Source organism: Callithrix jacchus, chromosome 12 (assembly GCF_049354715.1).
Source record: "Callithrix jacchus isolate 240 chromosome 12, calJac240_pri, whole genome shotgun sequence".
NCBI lineage: Eukaryota > Metazoa > Chordata > Mammalia > Primates > Cebidae > Callithrix > Callithrix jacchus.
Window position 1 is genome coordinate 118,073,691 of NC_133513.1, and position 20,410 is coordinate 118,094,100.

Genomic DNA, 20,410 nt, shown 5'->3' on the forward strand with positions numbered 1-20,410 from the left:
GACTCGAACTCACTTCAATTATTAATAAATCTACAACATATTGACTAGAACTGTGATGTTCATGAAGCCCAAGTCTAGCAAGTGCCCGGAAGTGGCATCTGCACCCACAAGGCTCCAGCATACAATGGTGGCCGAGCCACACTGCGGGCCTCAGCTCTGGCTGGCTTTGTCCTGCAGAGAATGGCCTGAAGGTCTGTAACGGAGTCTCCTCGAGCACCCCTGGTGGAACCTTGCTTCCAGAGACCACCCTGGGCCAGGTCTCCTTTTGCAGAGGTTACTTATAGGAGACAGCAAAAGAATAAAACAGCTTCCCCAAAACTCAGCAGAATCCAACTGAAAAGTCACTTGCCTTTCACTAGGAGGAAGAAGTCAGCCGCGAGAGAGCAAAACAACCTGCCCGTGTCCTCGTGCAGCTCCATTGTCCTTACTCACGCTCCCTGTGCCCCACGTGCGCCTCAACCCACATCAGCCTGCCCCGCAGACTGTCCTGCTAATGAGCAAAATAATACGTTTCGTTAGGCGCAGCCAAGCTGGGAAGTGGCCTAACCGCCTAACAGGAAGGACAGGCTAAATACACGCTGCAACAGCACGCAAAGGACAAAACGCAGCTTTCCAAAAGGCTAGGAGGATATGTGGAAGCTGAAAAAACTTGTTCTCATAGAAGGAAAAAAGCAGAACAGAGAGGACTAGAGGCTGGGAAGGGTAGGGGGAAGACAGCAGGGCAGGAGGAAGGCGGGGAAGAGAAAGTGATTTGTTAAAGGGTCTGAAATTACAGCCAGACGGGCGGGGGGGTAAGTCCCAGCGTTCTACAGCACTGCAGGATGACTACGGTTAACCATATCATGTAATTTCAAATGGTTAGAAGGTAAAGCTTGTAATTCTCAGAAATAATTAAAGTAAAATAAAGAAAAAAACCCAGAAGATACTGAACATTCCTGACACAAAGAAACGATAAATGTGTGAGATGCTGGATACGCGCATTACCCTGAACCAATCATCAAACACTACATGTGTCACAACATCACCATGCACCACATGAACAGCTAAAATTATGTGTCGATTTAAATTTTAATTTAAAAAAAAATTTTAAAAGGCTTCAGGAGCTCAATATGCCCAAACAAGAAGGCATCTTCAGGTCAGGTCCAGTGCTAAGTAGAAAAGCAAAGATCAGGACACTGTGGCCATTTGAGGGAAACTAAATAAATAATTGTGCCCATAATACAGAAGTCCTGGAAGGATACAAAAGAAGCTTCACACAAAAGCTGTCTTCAGGGAGGAGAAATGGGTAGCCGGGACCAGAGATGAGACTTCCATAAACAGCTTTTTGTATGTTTTGAAGTTTGAAACAAACGCGGTATTGACTTCCACAGGAAATAGGTAATACTTTCTAAAATCAAAAACATAAAAAATAATGTATTTTATATATACATTTGTGTGTGTGTCTGTATATTCTTGCACATGGATGGAATATGTCTTGGAGGACAAATAAGAAAATAGCAACAGGAGCTCCCCCGGGAAGGACGGAAACGAGGAACCTGCTTCTCACTGTTAAGTCTGTACACATGCATATACTGCCTGTTCTTCAAACATTCTGCAGTTCTCCAAATACCACAAATACCACATACAGTTTCTTGTCCCCAGGCCTCTGCTCACACTGGTCTCTCAGCCTGGAAGCTGCTTCCCGCCCTGCTCCCTGCTGCCCTCTCAGCCTTCAGCCTCTCCAACCTCATCTTTTAGACTCAGCTCAGGTGTCACCACCTCCAGGAAGACCTCCACACCCCACACTGAGTCAGTCATACCCTCTGCCTCTGTGCAGAATGCAGAGCTTGAATCACAGAGCCATGAAATGAACCAGCGAGCTGCCAGCCCCACAGACTGTGTGCTTCTGGAGGGCATGAGCCCGGCCTCAGTCCCCTGAGTCCCCAGAACCTGGCACAAAGAGCTGCTCAGGAAATGTCTGCTGAAACAAAGAACACAGTCACCACGTTAAGTCAAGTCTCAACTTTCTTGGTGCCAAAAACACTGAAGTCGCCCTTGCTTGTGGGGATTTCCGACAGCTAGCAAAGTGGTGTCAAACGAACACTGCACCTCCCAACCCAGAGGGACAGGCTCAAAGCAGTCTGGGTTCCACGGGGGCAGAGCACAACCAAAAAACCCAGTGACCAGCACAAACACCCCTGTGTCTGATCACGCTCACACCTCCACAAGAACCTGCAAACACTCCTCAGAGCTTCTGCAGGTGGAGGGTGGCCAGCAGCCCTCTCACACCCAATCATGGGAAAACTGAGCCCAGGGCCCTGCCCTAACAGCTCTGTTTTCTATGTTCTGCTTTTAGAAGAATCTTGCTGCAGTCAGGGCCTGGTGTGAGGCAGCATATGCAGGGCTGACCCTGGGCCAGACAGAGCCTGGACAGCCCAGGCTTCTGCAGGAACCCATGGGACAGGGAGGGCCAAGGTCCTGGGAGCCTCCACAGAGAGCAAGAAGGGTCAAGGGGAAGATTATATACACATGTGATGCTGTGCTCCTTAGAACAGACTTTTACCCAGAAACAAAATATTTCTAGGTGGCTGCAGTGGAGCCAGCAAATCTCACGTGTGCCCTGGGTTGTGCTTCTCTTTGGAGAGTATTTCCTCCTGGTAACAGAGTCTCATCCCAAGTCCAACACACGCCGGGCTGGCTGTGCTAGGGACTGAGGGGAGACAGCAGATAATACGCAACTAAGTTCACGAAAACAGCAAGCGTTCAATTAGGTCTCCCACAAGGCATAACGTGTCATATGATAATGAAGCCACAAGGACAGAGAAGTGAGCCTGGAATTCCAAGCAGGGAGGCAAAGATCTGGGGCGATTTCCCAGAGGAAGCAGCATGAGAGCTGGGCAGGCATTCCATGCCAGAGATGGGGTGAGGACACGGCTACTAGGATGCTGCTAAATGACATGTGTGACACTCTAGCAAGCGGGGGTGGGGCTGGGAGTGGGGGCCCTCTTCCCGGGTTTTGGTGGAAGGAGTCCCAGGATGCTCAGACAGGTCAGGCGCCACGATGTCTGCCAGTGCCAGTGCAGGACAGCCACAAGCTCTGCACACTGGATAGCCACAAGCCACCACCCTGCTCCGCACCTCCAATCACTCTGCTTCCCTCCACTGCTCAGAGGTCTGCCCTCCCAGAGCTGTCCTGCCTGAATAGCAGGCAAGCAAGCTGAGCTACAAGGGGCACAGGCTGGTGGTTACTCGACTGAACAAAGCCAGGTGACCCAGAGGATCTGATAGGTCGTCCCAAACCTCCCTCTTTTGTAAATGGCAGCATAAAGGTTGAAAGCTGCAAAACGGTTATTTCCATCTCCCAGTATACCAACAGCCCTTGCCCTGACCCAAGCAGCTCGCCCAGAATGCCAAGACAATACAGTAATTGTGTTCTCCCTTGGGGAATGGGAGTGGCCACACACAGCCCCATACGAGAATGTCACGATCATCTCAGACTCCAGAGTTACAAATATGTGATCAAGGCATGTGCTGGGCACGCGCTTCCCACGTGTTTTCGTGGATATGAAAGCACAAGGGCCAGTGTGCCCAGCTGCCAGGGGCTGGGAGCTGCAGAAGGCAGAGTACCGAGGCAAGGAGAAAACCACACAGAAATGCTCCATTCAGAAGCATGACTGAGTTAGTGTCCCCCAGGTTCTGAGGAGCGAGAGGAGAAAAGGAACACGCCTTGACAAAACAAAACCATGAGGAAAGCTGCAAAGCCAGTGACTGTCCTTCACCTGCCAGGGATTATAGCTGGAGCTAAAGACACAAGACCAGCAGTGATTTCAGGTTCACTCCACAACTAAAACCCAAAAGAGAGGAAACCACTGCTAACCACTGAGATGTGACCACTGGCCGACTCTGCATGGACTCCAACAACCCCCTTCCTGGCTCTGGCTTCTTCCCCGGCTGGGTCCCAGGTCTCTCACCTCCAGCAGCCCGGGCTGGGCTCAGGTGTCATCAGGTAAGAGAAAGAAGGGGCACAGCGGTTGATTCTGGGCATGGTCAAGCACCCCATTTCCCACGGGGACACTGATTTCAGGGCACCTGACAAAGGGCGCCCAGCCTGGGACTGATGGCAGCGAACGGGAAGCCTCTCGTAGCAACCTGAGCACAGGGTGACCCGCCGTCCACGCAGCTCTGACAACTCCACCCAAACACAGCCTGGCTTTGGCGAAAATGGGCAAAAATCAACCTATCTGGGCAACCAAAACCTCAAAACTCCAAATCACCAAGGCTGCCTCCATCAGTATCCAGCTTCTAGGGAGAGGGGTAGAGACCGAGATGGACAGAGGATGGTGTCTGTTAGTGAAAGATTTACCTAAAGGTCGGAAATAAATGTGTCTCCAAATATCATAGAGAGTCTGAAGACAGCTTCCATCAAGATGGCTGTGTGGAAACAAAACATCTCTGGGAACCTAGGTTCCAGTTCCGAGAAAATAAGACGCAGTGGGAAAATGAAAGACGAGCCTCACATGCCAGGCAGCCAAGACCACACAGACCAACCCATGTCCTTGCTGGGGGGAACACTGGGCATCTGGCACCTGCTTCAGCGACACGCACTGGTTTTCCAAGCATGGACCCCAAAGCAGTAGAGGACTGTGTGGGAACTCATTAGAAATGCAAAGTCTCAGTCCCCAGCCCCAGATGAACTGAGTTAGAAACTCCAGGAGTAGGACCCAGCAACTGTGTTTAGTAAGCCCTCCAGGTTGAGCTGGGTGGTCCCTAAAGTTTGAAAAACACATTTTCAGTGGATCTGGTACCTAGAACCCTAGTAACTGGGAGGACAGTTTTGCACATGAGAAAATTGGGATCCGTAAAAGTTGAGTTTCTTGCAAAAGCCACAAGGTCAGGTGGGAGGCCTACTACCTACCCCCAGTACGTCCTCTGGCCAGGCCCTGGAAATCTCAATCTAGATCAAGATGATCCTTGACCTTTCGGGAGTTCCAACAGTCCCTAGAATGCACTGAAGGAGAGCAGTGGCATCATCAGAGCCTTGGGGCCCCTTCTCAAGACCCTTGGCCCAGCAGAACCAGAGGCTGAACCAACCACCCAGAATGGGTAAAATCAACACACATGCCCTGATCGGTAGGTGAGAAGGAAGCAGATGAGGATGCCACGTTTCTGTGGCAAATGAAGAGAGGTGTGAAGGGCTTTCGGGCCATGCATTTCTAAGCTACATTTCTCAAACTCAGCAAACCATTTGACGTAACTCTAAGAATCCCAAAGGTTGACTATACAGTAAAATATGTGTGAGAATCAGAAAGAAACAAAAAGTCACAGAATAGTTGCCACGAGAAGAGAAAAAAACAGGGTTGAGTGAAAAAGATAAATGACGGGAGGGATTCCTGTTAGGTTGAAAAAATATGAAGAGAACACCTCAATTCTTTGAAAAAGATTAGTTACCCTCTGGTGAATCTTTGCTTTACTTCCACTTGCTGTACTGAGTCTCTGTCAAAAGAATGAGCTAGAAGAATGAGCTGAGATGCGTGTTTCAGCTACCCTAGGAAATTTTTATCTAACACCACAAGTTATCTGCTTGGTACACAGCAGCTAGACTGCCTGTCATGAGAATTTAAAAATTAAATCTTTATTTGAAAGAAATCCCTTGCAACATCTATTTTTTATTTTTTTTTGAGACGGAGTTTCACTCTTGTTACCCAGGCTGGAGTGCAATGGCACGGTCTCAGCTCAACGCAACCTCCACCTCCTGGGTTCAAGCAATTCTCCTGCCTCAGCCTCCCGAGTAGCTGGGACTACAGGCACGCGCCACCATACCCAGCTAATTTTTTGTATTTTTAGTAGAGACGGGGTTTCACCATGTTGATCAGGATGGTCTCGATCTCCTGACCTCATGATCCACCCCCGCCTTGGCCTCCCAAAGTGCTGGGATTACAGGCTTGAGCCACCGCGCCCGGCCCTGCAACATCTATTAACATCCAGGAGGCACTTTTCATTTATTTACTGATTTATATTTGGAGACACGGTCTCTCATTCTGTCACCCAGGCTGGAGTGCAGTGGTACGATATTGGCTCACTGCAACCCAACCTCTGCCTCCCAGGCTCAAGCGATCTCATACCTCAGCCTCCCAGTAGCTGGGACTACGGTGCATGCCATAACACCTGGCTAGTTTTTTTATTTTCAGTAGAGATGGGTTTTCTCTATGTTGGCCAGGTTAGTCTCGAAATCCTGGGCTCAGGTGATCTGCCTGCCTCGGCCTCAGGAAGGCACTTTTAGATAAGAAGATTAAACTAGGTGAAGCACCTGAGTGACTGGGGGGTGCAGGGGTACAAAATGAATCCCCAGGTCACCTAGTATCACTGGCCGATCCGGGGGGTAGAAGGGCCCCTGGGCTGAGACTGGCTCCCAAGAGATAAAGGACTTATTTGTACTTTCAGAGTTCCCATGAGTGCCCTTTCCAAGGAGTGGCTTATCTTTCCAAGTTTACTAGCAGGTGGAACACGAGGTAGCAGGGTTATGGTGGCAATGACCTTGAGCACTGCAAACAGCCTGGCCATTTCTACTAGTCACTGTCATTCACCATGGTTCGCCCTGTGCCAATAACCTGGAGAGCCAGAAAATCTGAATCTGTCTTCTGAACGTTTTGTCCACTCCAGGGATCTCAAACTCAAATGCCTGCCAGGGCCAAGGAGGAAGCATAAATGAGAGAAGCATGCTGCATAGGCCCCGTGATGATGTGCAGAGAACATGGCCGGCCCACAGTGGACAGCTCTGGCTATAGCTGTTGTGAGTTGTTTGGGAAAGAGGACACAGGCTACTGTTAAAAATCTTCTGGCTTGTTAAGACAAACTGAAAATTAGGACTTCTCTGCTAAATCTCCTTTTTACGTTCTCAAGAAATTAAGAAATTTGTAAAGACTCATATGAGCCAAACAATCATGTCTGAGGACCACATCTGGGCCCCAGATCACCAGAGTGCAACTCTGGTCTACATGATGCTGATGATTCAAACCCCTGAAAATACCCGAACAACTAAGCTTCATCTTGGTTTGAAGATTCCCGTAGACTTGCTTGGCCTTAGCAATCCAGCCACACATTCTCATCATCACCGCTCCCTGGCTCATTCAGTAAGTTAGCTGGAGGCCTGAAAACGACCAGACAGCTCGGACTGTATGAAATTCCATCCACAACAAAGTAGACCCATGAAACTCCCAACACAGACAGCAGAGACCTGCCTTCCCAACCATGGACTTGGCAGGACAGTTGATCTGGTTTGTTCACTCGGCCTGGCCCCATGGGAGGCTGGGGCACCCATCCCACAGAGCAAACCACGGCATTATCCGGAGTACAGCAGAGCTGGGATCTGCCCTGCTCCCACCAGGAGAGCTCCCTCCTGGTAGGGTAGGGAAAGAGTTTCCATGCCAAATACTTCTAACACACACAAGTAAACCCAGCAGATGGAACAGACCATTCTGGATCCCCGACGCCTCCAGACTGCTGGCTGTGGTTGGGTCATCATGAAGAGAACAGTTGCTTCCTCCATCATGACTACTGCACAGAACAGAGGATTCTGTTTTGATGACTTCTATGCAAGATATAGAAACAAGAGGGGAGTTTCCTGCCTTTTATTTCAAAATAGCCCAGGACAAACGAAGACTTCTTGTACCATAACAGCACATTCAAAGGGAAAGCTTGACAGAGTTGGTTTTCTTAAATGTCACCCCACAGTGAGCAACCTACTTCTCTGCCCACAGGCCATGATAAAAATGTCATCAGGGAACCCATGCAGAGGAGCAAGAAATTTCTCTTTGAAACAGAAGCATGTGCACGATAGGGGACAAAACTAGGTGGTGAGGAGAACCTGGCTTCGGAGCAGAGGAACCTGGATTTCAGGCAGGCTCTAGCCCATCACAAGCCACACTCTCTCAGGGACATGGCTGAAGCTCAGCTCCTGCCCAGTGAAGTGGGGCTAGTTCACCCCAGCTGGCTGTGCCACAAGCAGATGATGAGACTGTATGCAGGGTGCTTGGCACACAGTAGGTGCTCAGAAAACGCCAGTACTCTACATACAATTTCCATTATAAGTGTATTTGTGCCAGGGTTCTTTTGGGCACACGCAGTTAGTCTCCCTGAGTGCTGGGACAGCAGTGAGAATCTGACGCAGAGCCTAATCTCGAATGATCTCACCCCTCCGCTGGCTGAAGGAGGAAGACACAGGAGACCGTTCCAGGAGTGGCTGGCTAGAGGCAAGCAGGGTCAAAGGTGGCGGTGGGATGGGAGGGGGACTCGTAATCAAGGCTGGCCGTCCAAGGTTCTTCTTTTCCCTTTTAAAGCATGTGGGGGGAAAATTTTCCATGTACAACCTCTTAAACACAACTTCCTCCTTAGCAGGCACTTCCTTCAGGCAACTACTCTAGAGCTAAGTTGACCAGGATGCATATCTGGTTTTCTTCTTTTTTTACTCCTGCTCAAGTCCTGAAAAGTCCTTCTGGTATCTTATTCCTACATTTTACAAAGGTTTTCATCCTGACCACAGAGGGAGTGTGCATTGCCTATAGCATGAAGATTCATACAGACTATACTCCTATAACCCAGGAGAAGCCAGTCATTTCTAACAGGAGCACGAGACTGGACTCCTGACTGTACATTTCAGAGGCTCCAGTGTAGACGGCCTGGACAACCAGCCGTGTGGTATACCACTGGTCCTCCTGTGCTGACATGGGAAATTCATGGTCTGATGACAATGACCATGTTTTCCATGGGCATCAAATAAGGAACTACTTCATTCAAGATGATGGCTACTGTGTGGCCTGAGGAAGAAAGGTGAGTTCTAGGCCCCACAGCTAGTGGACTCTGAGCCCATCAGCATGCACAAATGTCGGGAGATGGGGGGCAGCACTGATGCGTTTATGCCTGGGTCTAATGAACTGGAGATCTATGCTCTCTATATTTCCCTTCACCCCTCAAAATGACTCTGCCCCTAGTAAGCTTCCAAAGAGACTCCAATTCACAGCATTTATGCGCCAAGCAAGACAAGAGCTACAGTTCAGCCCAGCTTCACGCTGCTCGACAGACAGCATTAGGGATGGCAGTGGACAGCATTTTAAGGAGTAAGTCAGTGATACTAGCTAGCTGTGGGACCTAGAACTCACCTTCCTTCCTCAGGCCACACAGTAGCCATCATTTTGAATGAAGTAGTTCCTTATTTGATGCCCATGGAAAACATGGTCATGTCATCAGACCATGAATTTCCCATGTCAGCACAGGAGGATCAATGGTATAACCCATCAGGCCCATCTGGCCCAGAACAGAACAGATGTGAATACAGGAAAATGGGGTTTCTGCAGGACCCAGCATGCAAACACAACATGGGACACTGGACATGGCAGAGCTGATGAGGCCAACGGCCCCAGTGAACCAGGAGCTGGGGTTACAGGCTGCGGAGGGGCATGGTGGAGGCCTACCAAGGGTCATAGGATTTAGGGACAGTCTCTTCACTCCAGGGCCAGGTTCCCTCTGCCACAGCAGACATTGCTCCATCACCTCAGAGTCAACCCACCAATTCTCGATTCTGTATTTTGGGAGCAGGAAGGTCCAGTGTCCTTTCTTTCGCCAGAATGACTCCTCTGCACTGCTGGTTCTCCCAGACTCGGCCTCTCCCCGCACTGGGACAGTCTCGCGCGCCCTTACCTGATGGAACGCCCTGTGATGACAGCAACATTCTGGGTCTGTGCTGTCCAACGTGAGAAGCAACCATTGCACGCAGCTACTAGGCATGTGGCATGTGGCTAGTGCCACCAAAGAACTGAAGTCTTCATTTCATTTAGTTTCAGTTAATTTAAACTGCCACATGTGGCTAGAGCTCACATACTGAATAGCTCAGGTCTGGAGTGCAGAGTATTCGTGTGGAGAATAGTCAGTAAATTCTTTCACTGTAAAGGGCCAGGCAATAAATATTTTAGGCTTTGTAGACCCTGTGGTCTGTAAACTCTGCTGCTGTGGTGTGAAGGCAGCCACAGACATTACCTACACAAATGGGTGTGGCTGTGTCCCAATAAAACTTTATTTACAAGTGTAGGCAGTGGGCCAGATTTAGTCATCAGGCTACAGTTTGCCAACCCTAAAGTTGGGAGTTCAAACCCCAGAACTACCGCCCATGAGCTAAAAGTGCCATTGGGCACTTTACCTTATAGAACCTTATATTCTTCCTTTATAAAATGGATATGATAATAGTACTCAGTTCTCAGGGTGGTTACATGAATTAACTGAGAAGCCTAACGCACAGTGGGCATTCAGAAAGTAGTTGATGGGTGAATGAAAACGGAAAGTACTGCGTGCTTAGACTCACAATATCCTATTTATTCTTCCTTATTATTATTCTGTTAAGTAGGCATTATTATTCCCAGTCCACAGATGAGAAAATCACACCTTAGAGAAGGGAAGTGGCTGAAGCAAAGTCAAAAGCAATCAAGCGGCAGGACTGAAACCCAAGGCTCCTTTATTCTGTTTTCTGTGCCCTACTCTCTCTTCTCTCAGGCCTTTCTAACTGACATCAGCCCTACCCCACATTCTGCCCAACCATCTGGGCTCATTTGTACCACCTTGTACTATGAGAGGCTCCATTTATAAAGGAAATCATTAAGAAACACAAAATCAACCTTTTTTGTTTTTTTTTTTTTCCCTGAGACAAGAGTCTCACTCTGTCGTCAGGCTGGACTGCAGCAGCACAGTCTCAGCTCACTGCAACCTCCGCCTCCCAGGTTCAAGTGATTCTCCTGCCTCAGCCTCCTGAATAGCTGGGACTACAGTGCCATCACACCCGGCTAAATTTTTACATTTTTAGTAGAGACAGGGTTACACCATGTTAGCCAGGATGGTCTCGATCTCCTGACCTCGTGATCCACCCACCTCAGCCTCCCAAAGTGCTAGGATTACAGGTGTGAGTCACCGCCCCCGGCCAAAATCAACCATTTTTTTTAAAGAATCTAAGACATTGAACTCTACTACTTCCTGTTCTAGACACTGTTCTGGAGCCCATGTCACCACCAGTAACATTGTAAGACCTCTCACAAGACAGCCACACTGTAGCGTGCAGGGTCCCAATGAGGTGTGGCATGACTCCAAGTGAAGTTCTGGCTATGGCCCTTCCCCACATCACCTCCAAAACTGTAAAACGCTTCCCCCACCTTGGAGATGGGGGCCAGAGAAAGGCTCTCTGTAGTTCCTTCCAGAGGTGCAGGGGCCTTCACATGGGCTGACGCAGCTCAATTGTGAACTGAACGGTGGCTTGTTTCTTCCTGAATTTGGCATGAAGACTCGGCTCCCTCCCAAGTCTCCTCCTCCCTATATCCTCCTCCATGTCGGCCAGGATTAGCCCTGAGCAGAATAGAGGGCACCTGGGAATGCTGTCTTCTCCAGGGCCCTAAGACACCAGTGGCTGTGACCACCACGCTGGCCCCAGTAGCAACCAGGAGATAGGACAAAAACCGAGCCAAAGCTAAATCAGAGATGGGCAGCCAGCCACACAGGGAACAAGTGCCTGGGCTCCAGCTCTCACCTGTGCCTACACTCAGGGCTGAAAATTCAGCCCTGTCTCCAACAGCACCCAAAGCCTGGCCAGGCCAACAACTGCCTCCCATAAGGGACTGTACCTGGTACCCCAGGTTCCACTGATCCACCAGAAACAGGGCAGAGTCAGCCGTGCCGAGTCATCATCTTATAAGTGCCGGGGAAGGGCTTGGCCAAGCAGGGAGCTGGAGGAACCAGGGAGCAACTCGGGTGAGCAGACGGACGCCACGCTGGCCATGCTCCTACATAGAGGAGCATGCCACCACACCACGTCTCAAAACAATGACTTCCTTAAGTCATGTGTAACACAGAAGGATTCATCTGAACCTCATATATGCTTTTAAAAATTATTTTTTGGCTGGGCACAGTGGCTCACGCCTGTAATCCCAGCATTTTGGGAGGGCAAGGCAGGCGGATCACCTGAGGTCAGGAGTTCAAGACTAGCCTGGCCAACATGGCAAAACTAAAAATACAAAAGTTAACCAGGCATGGTGGCATGGGCCTGCAGTCCCAGCTATTCAGGAGGCTGAGGCAGGAGTATCACTTGAACCTGGGAGGCAGAGGTTGCAGTGAACCAAGATCGTGCCACTGCACTCCAGCCTGGGTGACAGAGTGAGACTCCATCTTAAAAAAAAAAATGTGTTTCTCCCTACAGCAAGTCAGAACTCACTTCCCTGTGGACTATCAGGCACTCTGCTGAGCCCAGGTGTCTGCTCCCCCCTCTGCTCCTGCTTCTGCCTATCGCTCTTCCACTCCAGTTTGCTGCTCAACTTTTGGCCTATGTGGATGCAGCCAGGCCAGATCTCTCTTTAAGTTTCTTTTCTAACAGGTGAAGGCATGTGCTAACCTCCCCAGGAATGAGATGAACAGTGAGGTTTACTGTTAAAATCAAAACCATTGGGCCAGGCGCCCGCCGTGGCTCATGCCTATAATCCCAGCACTTTGGGAGGCCGAGGTGGGCGAATCACGAAGTCAGGAGATCTAGACCATCCTGGCCAATATGGTGAAATCTCGTCTCTACTAAAAATACAAAAATTAGCTGGGCATGGTGGTGGGCACCTGTAATCCCAGCTTCTCAGGAGGCTGAGGCAGAAGAATCGCTTGAACATGGGAGGTGGAGATTGCAGTGAGCCGAGACTGCACCACTGCAGTCCAGCCTGTCGACAGAGCGAGACTCCGTCTCAAAAAAAAAAAAAACCATTTGCAGCTAACTTACTTACTTTCTTCTCCCCTCAGGAGTAAATGCAGATGAGCAAAACCCTTCTAGGCTTAGAAAAGACATCCTCCAAAGCCGAGAAGGGCAGCTAACAGCAGTTCTGCCCCTGCACAGCTCCAGCACTTTCCTTAATTCTCCTCTTCTGGGCCCAGGTCACATGCCACACAGCCAATGGGGCCTGGAATCTGGGCTGGCATCTGAGGGCGGCGGAGGCCTCAGGCGTACTGGCCGCCAGGAGTCAGGTGACTCGGGCCCACCATTCTCGAGTGTCTGTGTCAGCTGCCTCCCCCTCCCCTCTGGCAGAGCCAAGGGGCACCGAAGCTCCTTCTCTATCACAGCAGCATGGTTAGGTGCCTGCTTTTCCCTTTAAAGAAAAAACAAAGGTAGTCTGACACTGGATCGGACTGTTTCAACTCACACAATGCCAGAGCGTTTGGTTCACTTTGACTTCCTGAGTTCCACCGCAGCACTGGCAAGAGGTTCTGGAGGCTCTTGGGAATCCCAACTGCCCCCGCTAAATGCAAGAGTTTTGACTAAAAATAAACAAAGATCACATCACTCTGGCCAAGGCGGCACTCCATGAAACTTCTCTCAGAGGCTAGTCTCATGCTCCTCCAGGAAGGTCACTCCAAGGTCAAAGGCTGGGCCCTGGGCAGTGCCGCCCCTAACCCTTCTAGGACTGCTGGAGAAGACCGACCCCCACCTGCATCCTGCGCACTCAGCAGCATTCAGCTAGTGACTGCCCAAGGGCCACTTACGTTCCACCCTCCCCCACCCCTGTGCACTGTCTCTCTCCTAGGTCACAGTGGCCTCCAAGTTGTCTGCTCCAAACTCCATCAGCACCGTCACTCCCCAATCACCGGGCCTTCAAAACTGCAAAGCACATTCTCCCCCAGCTCCCAGCTCTTCGCCTTACACTTTACTGCCATCCTGACATAGATCAGCCCCACTCACCGCTGAAATCTATACTCTTCTCACCCAGGCTCCAGGTCCCCCAGATTCTCTGATAGTCTCATGCTGCTGTGCCTGAGCACCCCTGCTTTCCTGGTCTGGAATAGCTCCTCCTCCCCATTCTTCATCTGTCTAACCTCCTGCTCATTCCTCAAGACTCAGGTCAGCTGTCACCCCCTCCAGGAAGCCTTCCCTGCCCTCCTCCCTTCAGCTCAGTTTAAGAGACCTTCCTATGACTTCTAGAGGACAATGGGACTCACCAGTACCTTGTGTAAACATATGTTCATTGATTTATTATGCTGCGTCCGTCTGGCACATAGTAGAAACTCAATAATCACCTGCAGTCAGGCTGTCCATAACACGAGCTATGAGCTCCTTAAAAACAGGGGGTTCAGTAGATGCATCTCTGAATTCCTCAGGGCCTGATGAAGTGTCTGACACACACAGAGGCTGTCACTCCACACTGACTGAACTGCACTGAGCCTGGGGGCCACTGCCCTGGCAGATATGTTCTGTGCTCACCACAGGAATGGTGACACACCCAAGAAGGACATAGTGGGCGAGGATGACACATTCCATCTGGCAGGTGAGTTATGCCACATCCATGAGACCAGAGGCAGCTGAGACACCTCAGAGACCTCCCTTACAGAGCCCACGCTCACAAAGCTTCAGGATGTCATGGTCCTAACAGAGTCTGCTTCAAGGCCACCCATGCCCAGCCACCCTGGGGGTCCTCTGGAGAGGATGCTCTAGGGCCAGCCCCAGAGGGAGAGGCTGTCACAGCCTGGAATCAGGGCCCCCTTCCACAACCTAATAAAGAGCATGAGTCTTCACACCCCATACAAAGGGGTCTTCCTCAAAGCTGCCCAAAGTGCAGCCAGAAATCTCATCAGTCAAGACTGCCCATCATGCTCACCCCACAGGATGCCAGCCCCAGACTCATAAGGAGCAATGCTTACCAGACCCTGGGAACAGACACGTCTGGAGTCAGAGGCCTGTACCAACAGAAGCCCAGGAGGCAGGCTGAATCCTGCCCTCTGACCTCCAAGCCAAGGGCTCCTTTCAAAGCTTCAATGAACTTAGATGAGCTCTTGCTCCTGCAGACACTGGGGTCAGGTTCGGGCAGTAGGCAGTAGAGGGGTCTAGAAGCAGCCAGAATCATATCCTAGGCCTAGCTGGGGGTGGACACTCTAGCTACAGCCACAGAACCCGCACCCAGAAGACGCTGACTCCAGGTGTCCAAGGCAGCTACCCCAACGTGAGAGAAAGAGCAAGAAACAAAGATGCCAAGCACCTAGAGAATCCAAAAGGTCGTAAGTGGGCCCCTCACTCATAGTCTAGATCGGTGTGCAGCCATTAATTCCTTGGTTTCCAAAGAATTCATTCACGGAAGTATCAGTCCCAGCACATCCGAGATGGTGAGGTTACATCATGAACCATATGTGCATTTAATTTTCTATGCTTAGGACCAAAATTAAACCACTTTTGGTAAACAAAGATGTAGTTTCCTAAAGAGAAAGCTTAAAAGATTTACTAGTCTCAACTCTTGTGGACAGATTTCTATAATGCATACTTCCAACTTCTCCTCCCAGAAAACCCTACACTATCCGAAGAGGATGCTGGAGGAGAAAAGGCTCAATCTTCCCCAGCCTGACCTGTCCAGCCAAGCCCAGCTCCAGCTGAAGCCCCTCTGCTCTGTCCTGTATCTTGTCATGGCCTGCCTCCTGTCCTTCTGGCCTCCCTTCAGTCCTCCCGACAGCATGTGCTTGCCACAGGCTGCGTGAGATATTCACTAATGTTTGGTGGGCTCTAAGTGTCCCAATGTGTGGTTTCACTCAGGGCCCCGAACCTAGGGGCTGGGGTGCTGTTAACACTGCCACACTCCAGATGAGGGAATAGAGGCCAGAGACACAGTCGCCTGCTCAAAGGCTCATGGCATGGCTGACAAAGGGCAGACCTGGGATTTGAACCCAGGCTTCTGATTCCAAAGCTGAATGCTACTTTTGCCCTCAATGATACAGAACTGGGTTTCACTTAGACTCTGCCCAAAGTTCCTCTGTAACGCCAAAACAGTCCCCATTCTTCCTGCAACCACAAGACTCACCTTGCTGGCATGCAGCTGACCAAGGGCTTTGCAGCAGAACCCCTGGCTGCCCAGTCACACTTATTCCCTACCTGGCATCACTCTGCAAGGCACTACGCCCATTGCAACGGGCTTCTCAAACAAGCTCTAAACTGATCTTCCTAAAAACACTGGGAGGCAGGACCAGCAAGGTGAGAAATGAGAGGCCCAGAGAGGTTTACAGGGCAAATTCGGTCCTGCAAGCATGCAGTCTGTGCCCACTACCTTCCAGCCAGAAAATTCAATCGTTTGACTGCCAAAAGGATTCCATGGGAGAATGGTTCCTACGGCCCGGTCCCCAGGATCATGCCACAGAGGGCCTTCCCTGCATTCTGCACTCTATCTGGAGACCCAAAACCACAGACACGTCTTTTCCCCCAGCCCAGGAGCCAGGCTCCCTCTGCTCACCCAGATCATGGAGACGGCCAGCTGCAGAGGACATCAGCTTTCCACCTCCACACATGCAGAGAAGCTGCTCCCAGCCTGCGAGAACCTCCCTCTACTCCCAGGCCCACAGCCAAGGCCAATGCCAGAGCAAGGGGAATTCCAGTCAGGGCCGCAGGCCTCTCCCAGCTGGGCTTTGTCTGTCAGGGTGCTTCAGGCTTCAGCCAGAGGGCAGCCTGGGAGGGAGGGTGGCCTCTGCAGGGTGGGGACAGGCAGCAGCAGTAGAACCTGCAAAAGCCACCTTCCTGCACAAGGCACAGTCCAGCTGCCAGGACACACAATGGCCTCAGACAGGACCTGCACAGGCCCAGCTCTCCAGGAGCTCGAGGGCCCACCCACGCCCCCTCCTAGCAGCTACAGCAAGGCACCCAGGCAGGAGTCGCCACGGAGTGCCCACTGGGCAAAGCACATGTCTTACAGCAGGTACTCTCCTCCCCGGTGAGCACCGGATGGAAAAGCAGCACGGCGTGGCAGAAATAATACAGGGCTGAGGGCAGCTGGGCCAAGTTCAAACCCCAAGTGCCCCTCCTCACCTGGGGTGAGCGATTCCTCCAGGCCACAGTGTCTTCAGCAACGAAACAGGGCTCGTCCCTTAGCCACAGGCTGTGCTGAGGATCACATGAACTAAAGAAGTAAAGTGCCTGGCTCCATACTGGACACCTAGCAGATGTCCAATCAGTGTCTGCTGAATAATGTGGACTTTGCAGCCCTGAGGAAAATAACAATTCTCCTCTTCTCCCCTCACTCGGCCCAAACCCAACTCCCGACAGGGGAGAAAGAGCCCGTATTCACTACTCTCCACCACCACGACACAGACGGGCAGACTGAGGCACTTTTGGCAAAGAAGCCAAAAGCTTCTTCATCAAGCTCACCTTCACAAGGTTTCAGCACCTTCCACTGGGACTTGGCAGGGGCGGGGACGGATAGCATGTTTCCACTTGGCTAACGAACTCTGAGCAATAATCAAGTTCACCTGCTGGTCTACGCTGAAGCATGCTATCCTGCAAGCAGGCATGAGGTCCCACGTCATGAGAACACAACAGGAGGGCAGGGACTCAGGAGACAGAGGCTACACCTTTGAGAACTGGCTACGTGACCCTGGGAGATTCGCCTCACCTCTTAAGGTCTGGACCTCTCTTCCAGAAGCTGACATCAGCAGCCCCAAGAAGCTCTCACTCTCCAAGGCCCCCAGCCAGTCTAAACACAAGTCTATGAAATGTAATCCTGAGTATGCTCACAGAAAGACAGGCTCTGAGCTGTCAGGGACAACCAGGTGCCTGAGAGAGTGACATTCACGGCCAACCTGGGTGAAAAAGACTCACCGCTCACAGAGAGTTGCCAGGATATGCCTGAGAACCAAACTACATCTTTTCTCCCCTGAGCCCCGGGGGAGCACGATGTGCCAAACCCCCAGAAGGAACAAGACCACTAGGGCAGCAGGGAGGCAGGGGCTGTAGGAGAACCGCCCTGAAACCACAGCCTGAGTAAAATCCACCCCCTTCAATCTGGAAAGAAGGTGGTTCAGAGGGACTGTGCTGAATGCTGGCCCAGCAGAAACAGAATGACCTGGATGACGCCAAGCAGACACTTCCCCTAGGCACGGGCCTTTCAGACACCACTTCACCAAGACCTAGCAGCAGCGGCAGAAAATCCCCATAGGTTTGCTCCACTCTTGAATAGGGAAGCCCCCAGTCTCCTGCTAAGGAATAGGGGGACTAAGGGATGACCCCTAGGTATGCGTGGGGTCTATTACCGCCTCACTCCTCAGTCTTGGATGCACAAGAGAATTAACTCAGGAACTTTAAAGATACCAGTGCTGGGGTGCTGCCCCCTCTCTCCAAGACTGTGATGTAATTGGTCCCAAATGCAGCCTCAGCATCTGAGTTTTTTTTTTAACCTTCCCAGGTGACTCTAATGTGTAGCCAAGGTTCAGAACCACTACTCTAGCTTCTAGAAGTTCAGAGCACAGGGGCCCCAGAACTCTCCTGCAAACTCTTCAGGGGCAGAAAGGACAGCATGCCCAGCCAGGCAGGCCTTGCTAGAGATGAGTCTCCTTATTCTTCCTTCAAAACACACATACACTCACACCCCAGAACCAACCTGCAAAGAGCCATATGTCTGAATCAGAATGCAGGGCTGCTGCCCAGCCCTGGCTGGGGCGGACCAAGTCCAGTCACGCTGGAGGATATACAATTGTGTTCAGTTACTTGATTACTCCAGGCATGTAAACAAAATGTGATATTGTACAAACCTGGAGTGGCAACCACCACATCATAATTTACTTTGAGACATCTGAATTACAAATACAAAAAAAAACAGTTGGAAATGCTTTCAAGAATCTCTTTGAATGGAAAATGGAATCTGAATAAATGTGATTTACTTCCTGTTTCCCCCAGAAGGTCAATGGAAATATTTTCTTGTGAATCTGCCTTTTCTGAGGTTGAGGCAAAATATCTCAGCCTCCCAGACCATGGCACTGCCTTTGGTCCTATAGTACATACAGATTTCAATCACTCCAAAAAAAAAAAAGCAGCCATAGGAAAGGAGAGTGGAGGGGAAAAGCAGTTAAAAGTTCTAGGTTTTCCTGTGTTGTTAACAAGACTAAACAAAATTTATGCTTTGAGATAAAACAGAACCCAGTGCCTCTATCTTGTGAACACAACCCGGTGTAGGGAAAGCAAGCAGGCTCTGAAGGGCTAGAGCTCCAGCCTGGATTTCGGCCTTCCAGCTATGTGGCCTTGGGATAGTTCCCTGGCCTCTCTGAGCCTCAGCTATAACTGCAGATTTGCTTTGAGAATTAGAGAGTGTATGCAAAGCCCCGGGCCCAGGATGGGCCTTCAACAACCCGTGGGTGCTGCTATTATTCTCTGAACAATCTGCACCCATTTCAGCTAAATCCTTGGGAATCACATTATAGCAGCACAGGGGAAGAATCTGTTTCTTTGTCTACTGAGAGAACAGAGTGAGTCAGTGGAGAAGTCAGGAGTTAGCCTGCCACTGCACTCTGGGGTCAAATGGGCTGTTCACCAACACGATTTGCTTTCACCCTCCTGAGAGTGGCACTGTGGAAAAAGTCCTTCCTGGGATCACAGATGTCCAAGGGGCAATGTGGCTTCCATGCTATTCCAGCGTAGTCTGGCCAAACTGTCCCCCATCCCCCCACGCAAAAGGCAGCTTCCCCGTGCAGCCCCCACAGCAGGAGAGAGGGAGAAGCATTAAAGAAGCGGGGGTGCCTGTCACGCTTCTCTGTAACCCCTGACGTGATGTGAAATTCTACAAGGTAGACCCTTTGAAATGCAAAATCTTCCAGAGTCCTTCAAATGTGTTTTTATTTTCTCGGGTTCCTAAGGCTGCTTTCAGATCCACCCATCAGCATTTCCCCTCTCAATCAACCCACATTTAACAAAAAAAGAAAAACCCAAAGATGTCTCTATTTTTCAGAAAAGCTCAAGTATCTCCAATCACTGTGAGGGAAAAGAAAAGAAAATCTTGTCATCAGCTCCAGCCTCCTTGCATCACTCCGAGACACCCAGAAGCCAAGTTTCCTCTGAAAGATTTCCTCCCGTCCTAGCCAGCACAGCACTCCACCGCTCAGGATCTTAGAGAACTGTCCTAGATAAGAATCCGAGTTCCCCTCAACCCAAGTTCGGTAAGGTTAAGACAGCCACCACCAAAACCACGACCTGAAAATATATGAACCCCAAATCTTGCCCCCAAACGCTGTGCACAGGAGGTTTGGATTAAGCATCAAAGAAGTTACCTTAAAACAAAGTTGTTTGGCAAAGAAAAATACTTCACTGTAAGAATCACCCTAGGGAACGGTAAATTGCTTTTGAATATGGACTTTTCGGTGGCGCAGTCATTAATCATGTTAATGTAAACTTCGCTACAACAAAAATTTTCTAAGCAAGTCTCAGGGCACATCAGCATATCTAAGCCTCTGGGTTTGTTTCCAAAGTTCACCTCCCGGCAGGCAATGAAACTGCTGTTAATGGGGTCAGCTATTACAGTGCCGTCCCAACCTTGGGCCACAATAAAGGTGACTCAGCCATCCAAAAAGAACCCTCAAAGTTAGGCGGGAAACAAATTAATCAGAGGAGGAGAGTCAATAACTTTGGAAAGCGTAT

General features: G+C 50.3%; 2 protein-coding genes across 6 annotated transcripts in view; both read right to left on the bottom strand.

Annotated features, from left to right (window-relative positions):
* Nucleotides 1-20,410, bottom strand: part of FAM53B (family with sequence similarity 53 member B) — a 118,781-nt gene that overhangs the window by 94,690 nt on the left and 3,681 nt on the right. Inside the window, exon 1 of one of the 2 annotated variants that reach the window (XM_078346721.1) lies at nucleotides 16,248-16,340. The exons of the other annotated variant lie outside the window; for it this stretch is intronic. The gene's annotated coding sequence lies outside the window, so the exon portion shown is untranslated. Of the gene's footprint in view, nucleotides 1-16,247; nucleotides 16,341-20,410 lie in introns of those variants that run through there. 2 annotated transcript variants of the gene reach the window in all.
* Nucleotides 1-20,410, bottom strand: part of EEF1AKMT2 (EEF1A lysine methyltransferase 2) — a 75,743-nt gene that overhangs the window by 13,314 nt on the left and 42,019 nt on the right. The gene's annotated exons all lie outside the window — the stretch shown is intronic.